The following is a 6572-nucleotide window of genomic DNA, read 5'->3' as shown; positions in this document are numbered from 1 at the left end:
CATGAATCAGGAAGGGCTTCTCTGTGCCAAGAAGCCTGAGCATGGGGCAGGCTGTGCGAGCACGGCTAACCACAGTGTCCCTTGGAAGCCCACAGGAGGAGACTCTCACTTCTTCAGAAGATGAGGGGATCTTCTGAGCCTTCCTGTACATGGCCCTGAAGGAGTTAAGGCCTAGCTGTGGTCACAACTGCCATGGATTCTTCTCTGAGGCCTGGATGAGCAAGAGAGAACTCTGACCCACCAAGGAAAAGGAGGGAATTCTGAATACGAATAGGGATTAACTCAGGGGCCACATGAGGCCCACAAGAGCCCCAATAGAAACTCCCTTCCTCCCTCACCTCCTCCTCTCTTGAATCCCTTGTGCTGAAAAGCAAGGCCCAGGTTTCAGAGCAGCCTGGGCCTCCTCCAGCTTTCCTAAGTCATCCCTATCCTGACAAGAATGAGGGAGGCCAAGGGACGCACAGATGTTAGGTGGCCACGGTAACTGCCCTAGCCATGTTGTGTTTCTGCTCAGCTCACTACGGGGCCCACCAAGAGGAAAGCAGGCAGCCATGATGGCTCCCCAGGCCTGGCCACTCAGTGCTCATCCATCAGCCCAGGTCGCCCAGACCAATGTCACAGCAAAGGCAAGGAGGCCCCGGCCAGAACTCAGTTGCTGGGTCCCTGCCCAATTCTGATGATGACCCTTGTTTCTTATAAGATAATAATAGCTCCATTTTACTGCAGGGAGAGCAAGTGCAAATGCCTACGGAGGCCAGGCCCCACTCATAGATGAGTGACAGGCACAGGTGGTGGCAGGCACGGGGGTGTGTGTGCTGCTGGCCGACAGGGGGCGGTCGCCCCCTAGCTACAGTTGTCCATGGACAGGAAGAGGCAGGCCCCAGAAAACTAGAGGCCAGGAGAAGTCAAATGGCCAAAGGCTTCTGTAAAATCTGCTGACACCTAATCGTTGGTGGTTGGTGATCATCATTTATCCTTAGAAGAACTCCTATGTGGCTGAAACGCACCATGTCTCTGGGAGAGAGCAGGCCTGGAGAGCAGCTTCTGGCTTCATCACACAATGGAGGTTGGCCACCCATTAATTTGTACTATTAATAATGGTGGCGATCATTTAGGGACACTTTTCTGAGTGTCAGGTGCTGCTTGTTCTTACTTAATCCTCTCCTGGCCCCTTCCCTGAAGTCAGGAAACTGCCTTGGCAGATAAATAAGTAGCCCCAAGGTTACTTGGAAAGTGGGGTGCTAAGGTTAGCGCTCACATCTCTCTGATGCCAGAACAGGGCCCTGACCCACCAGCTCTGCTCCCTACGCATTCCCCTGAGCTAGGGCTGGGCTCTGACCTGGCTCCTCTGGCCCTGTCCTTGGTGCTTTCACACAGTTCCGTCCGCCCCTGGCTCCAGCACCTGCACTCTTGCCTGCCTGCCACCCCGGCGCCTACGGCTTTCTCATATGATCCTTCCTGCTCCCTCTTCACGGGCACTTCCCAGGCTGGCTTCTTCCCAGCCCCTAATCCTACTCAGCTCTCCTGGCCATATCTAGCCACGGCAATGCAGTGGCCTCCAAATCCCCCTGCCCCTCCATCCTGTTGCCAACTGAGCTTCCATTTGGCCTGTGACATTTAAAAATATCTGTCCAGCCTTGGCATATAGAACCCAATACCCCCAGCTGTTTAAATACCACTGCCTCATTTTCGGCCCCCATGCCCATGTGCGTCCAATAAAAGCGTAAACTGACCCTGAACATGGGGCCACTGGAACCCTCTATTCCAATCATGCCATTCTTAATTTGGCTCCTCTGTCAAATGGGTCGTCAGTGTGAGCCAATTCCTGCCCCTACAAGGAGAAGGCTGGCAGGGGCTTGGGGGGCTGTGGAGCAGCAGGTCAAGGTGTGGCCATCTGTATGCCTGTGACGGGTGCACATGTCTGGAGCATGGGGTGATGTCCGCCACAGCTGTCCTCCTTCCCTCTCTGTCTCCCGACCCCAGTGGGCCCCACGGCCTTGCTATTAATACAGTGCAAAGAGGCCCAGCAGCTGGCCGGGGCCAGGTCTTTCCACATGGATGGTGACAACTGCCATCACCCTGGATGTGGGCTCTGCATGTTCCCAATGTGCCTTCTGTCAGGAGGGGCAGAGCTGCAGTCCACTGGGGCACCGTCTGAGGAAAATGTCCACTCTGACTTGGCAATGGGGGAAATCACCAATGATCAACTTGGGAGTCTTGAAAGGGGGCTCAAAAGATGGGTGGTCGCTTTAGAACACTCCTAGCGCTCACAGGAACCAGGCTTCGCTCCCCTAACCATGCCATCAGCCTGCATTTGCATGGAGGCCCTAGGCCACGGCTTCTTCTCTCATCATTGATATGTGGGTCCAGCAAAATGCCCAGGACAAATGTGCAGCCAAGTACACACCTATGCAGTGAGGAAATCCCCCACAGGGAGATACAATGAAAGGCTTCATTTTCCTGACATGCTGTCTTTGGGGAGGAAGAGGTCGGCTTCAACATATCCTAAAAGAACCCAGGAAGAACGAACTGTTAGGATCAGAGCCACAAATCCAGAACAGAAGAACCCACTCTACTGTCCAAAACTGCCAGGGGTGAAACACTATGATTTCTGGGATTTGCTGTGAAGGGCTCCAGAAGAAAAGGTGTGGTGACAGAGGAAACCAGAGCAGCAGAAGCTGACGGGCAGCGCAGCTGCGCTGGCCTCCTCTCTGCTTTGGTGTGCTTGAAAATTTCCGTAACAACAAGGTTAAAAATACACAAGTGAAAAATTGTTCAACAAATACTTACTGAGGGCCTAATATGTGCTAAGAACTCTTCTTAATTTGTATAGAAAGAAGAAAGGTGAGCAAAGTCCCACCACGCTGGTCAGCAACAGCTCAGCCTCAAAACAATCTCCTTTTACCATAGCACAGCAGGCCCACCATTCCCCAAATGCCCTGGGTTGGTTTCAGCTGTCCATGCCACTGACCCATGGAGGCAGTCCGAATATGCACTTTTAAAAGTTAGTATTTAAAAATATTGTCATTCAACCCCTGTGACCCTATGCAGCCCAAGCCAAGAAAGAACACAGCCAGGAACTTCATCTAGCAGAATGTCCTTCTCCCACTCCTTGTGGTAGCCCCTGCCAGAAGAAACCAAATGCAGAAGCCGAGTTTATCATATGCTCGCTGTAAACATTCTATCACGTATGCATTACTTGCTTTTGCCTGCTTTTGAACTTGACGAAGAGAGCATTGTACTTTCTGGCATCCTATCAAGAACAGAGAGCACAATGGGAGAACAGACCCAGCTCCCCACACCCAATCCCCAGAAAAGCCGGGAGTGAGAACAGAGGTGAGTGGACGGGTTCTGCGAGAGGCCTTCTGGCTGGAACGCTGCTTCAGCGCATGCCAGCAGGAAGTGAGAAGCACCCGGGCTCATCTCACTGGGGTTTGGGACACAGTTCTACCGACTGTTTCTTGGCTGCATCTGCAAACATAAACATGTGAAGTGGGAGCAAATGTCATGGTAAAGGCAGATCAAGACAACTCCATCTGTTGACTTATTATTAGACGACAAATGTCATGGGAAGAAAATGTGCCCCAAGTAATTTAGCCCTGTTGAAACTCAACAGGCTTCCGCTGGAAGGAATAAGAACTCTTCCTACCACTTCTCAGCTAAGAGGCACCGGACCAGATACTGGGAGCAAAAAATCATCTGTCCCCTTTAGTGGGAAATCTTTGTGTCATACAAGACCATCTCTCACCATCTCTCCTACAGTCCAGATGAGCGTTTCTCAGGTCAATGAAGAGACTGGGTGGATGGGGGACAGGATCAAGGAGGTGCTCAGGGCTGTGCCTGGAGGGGCATCGGCCATGCTGCCATTTTCAGAGCATGCACTTGTCTTCATGAGTGTTTTTAAAATACTTAACCAGAAGCCAGTGATACTGGTAATCTTTCTTTCTTTCTTTTTTTTTTTTTTTTTTTTTTTTTTTTGAGACGGAGTCTCGCTCTGTCGCCCAGGCTGGAGTGCTGTGGCCGGATCTCAGCTCACTGCAAGCTCCGCCTCCTGGGTTCACGCCATTCTCCTGCCTCAGCCTCCCGGGTAGCTGGGACTACAGGCGCCGCCACCTCGCTCGGCTAGTTTTTTTTTTTTGTAGTTTTTAGTAGAGACGGGGTTTCACCGTGTTAGCCAGGATGGTCTCGATCTCCTGACCTCGTGATCCGCCCATCTCGGCCTCCCAAAGTGCTGGGATTACAGGCTTGAGCTACCACGCCCGGCCTGTATACTGGTAATCTTTCAATAGCAGTTGCACAATTTTCCTTTAAAAATAAATGTATTTATATAAAGAAATAGCTGACTTAGAACGGTGAAGTGCAGTTTCAGTATAGGAATATGGCAAAAACTGAAGGTGGTGTGAAAATAATTGAAGTCTGAGCAAAAATGACCTCGATATTCCTAAGGGACTGTACTTTTTGTTCTAATTTCTAAGGTACTTTGGCACTTAGATGGGTTTAACTGTAGTCTCTGCCAACAAAAGCCACTCATAACCCTAGGCCAGCAACCCCCAGTCTGAATGGACCCCTGCCCTGGTCAAGGCCCAGAGCTGTGGAGCATCCTAGCCCTGCTAGAAGAGGCTGCATTGCTCCCGGCATGGGCGAGAGGGGAGTGTGGAAGCCCAGAGTCCCTGCCACTGCTGCTGCTGCATAAAGCCACGACAACTGGTGGCCACAGGCCTCGTTCCTCCCAATCCGCAGCCCCAGGAAAGGTCTCTGAGAGTGCTCCATTTTCTTTCTCCTGAGCTTGTTCTTTTGCTTACCTTTAGACGATAACTTCAGCAAGAAAGACAGATGAGCAAATGTCACTTTCATGTAGATAGTTCACCCAACTGCGTAAGTGCTCTCAATGGGAGAACTTTCAGCACACTGAAGTCTATTGAAAAATAGTGGGAGAAGGAAAGTTACTTCTCTTTTAAAAGTGCTAATAATAAGAACATTAATAGTAATTATTTTTATAGTTATGTGAATGAGCATGTACATTTTTTTGCAGTGTTGTCATACTATTATTAACAACATGGATGCTGGCATGACGGGAGTGCTGGGGGGCCCAGTCAGCCTGCTCTGCCCCTGTCATCCCAGCATCCCCTTGGTTAGCACTGCCTTTCATGCTTAAAAATGTCCCAGTTGTATGACAAATTTTATGGTAACCCTAGTTATACACCATGACTAACTCATCTATGCCTACAATGAGTGGGCAGGGGGAGGGTTCGGGGGCCAAGGGGAACAGGGACCTGAATTTCAAAGGCTGGAGAACATTCTTTAAATTGTGGCCATTCCCGGCTTAAACTGTTTAGATCCTGGATTAGCAGAAGGGATCTGGGTTTAAAATGATCAGATGGTGAGGGAGAGATGCATGGTTTATAATCAATCAGGGAGAGATGCATGGTTTATAATCAGGGAGAGATGCATAGTTTATAATCGGGGCACCATTAAGAATTCTCCAATGGCAGTTTGAACTGTTACTTCTTTCTTTTCTTTCTTTTTTGAGACAGAGTCTCACTCTGCTGCCCAGGCTGGAGTGTAGTGGCATGATCCTGGCTCCTGGATTCAAGCAATTCTCCTGCCTCAGCCTCCTGAGTAGCTGGGATTATAGGCGCGTGCCACCATGCCTGGCTTTTTTTTTTTTTGTATTTGTAGTACAGATGGGGTTTCATTATGTTGCCAGGCTGGTCTTGAACTCCTGACCTCAAGTGATCTGCCCACCTCGGCCTCCCAAAGTGCTGGGATTACAGGCGTGAGCCACCGCGCCTGGCTGAACTATGTTATTTCTAAAACAGCTCAGTCACCTTCCTGAAAGACTAAACAAAACTGGACACATACCCTGGGATACACTTGGCCTCTCTTTTCGAACATCTTTTAGTTAGGTTTTCCCTAGTCCTTTCCTTGTGGCAAATTTCTGAGATATATTTCTCTGAAGTTCAACTTCTTTTCTTGACAGTCTAGAGAAAATATTGATGAAGCCAAGGTCTTGGGCCCCAGAAACCCAGTCCCACAAGCAGAGCAGGAAAACAGCTCCAAGACCTCTCTCCTAACTCACAGAGGGCCTGGGGATGCTACAGGTCTTACTGTTTCCTCTACCAGAAAGAAGAGGGCATGGGAGACAAATACTCAGGCACTGCTGGTGGGGACACACTGATGGCCTCGTAGAGAAGTGCCATGTAGCCAAGGCTCTGTGTTGGCCTGTGAGCAGCAACTCCACTGCTTGATATCATCTCCAGAGAAACACTTGTGACATTTCCATGGAGGTGTGTACCACGACATGGTCAGCAGTACAATTTCTAATAGGGATAAAGTGGCAATAGTTGAATGCACGTCGACAGGGATGTGACTGCTGACTGTCTTTATTCAGCCCAGACAATGAGGTGATGGTGAAATAGAACAAGGCAGATCCTACAGGAACCAACAGGAAAGGGTCTCCAAGATATACAGATACATGAAAAGGCTGCAATGTGAAGCCCAATGAAACACATGAAAAACTGTGTTTGAAAACACAGTTATGTTTGTGTTTTTAAATATGACATCCTGTATGG

Source organism: Colobus angolensis, unplaced genomic scaffold (genome assembly GCF_000951035.1).
Source record: "Colobus angolensis palliatus isolate OR3802 unplaced genomic scaffold, Cang.pa_1.0 Scaffold136, whole genome shotgun sequence".
NCBI lineage: Eukaryota > Metazoa > Chordata > Mammalia > Primates > Cercopithecidae > Colobus > Colobus angolensis.
The sequence above is the reverse complement of the archived record's forward strand: the minus strand, read 5'-3'. Positions refer to the sequence as shown.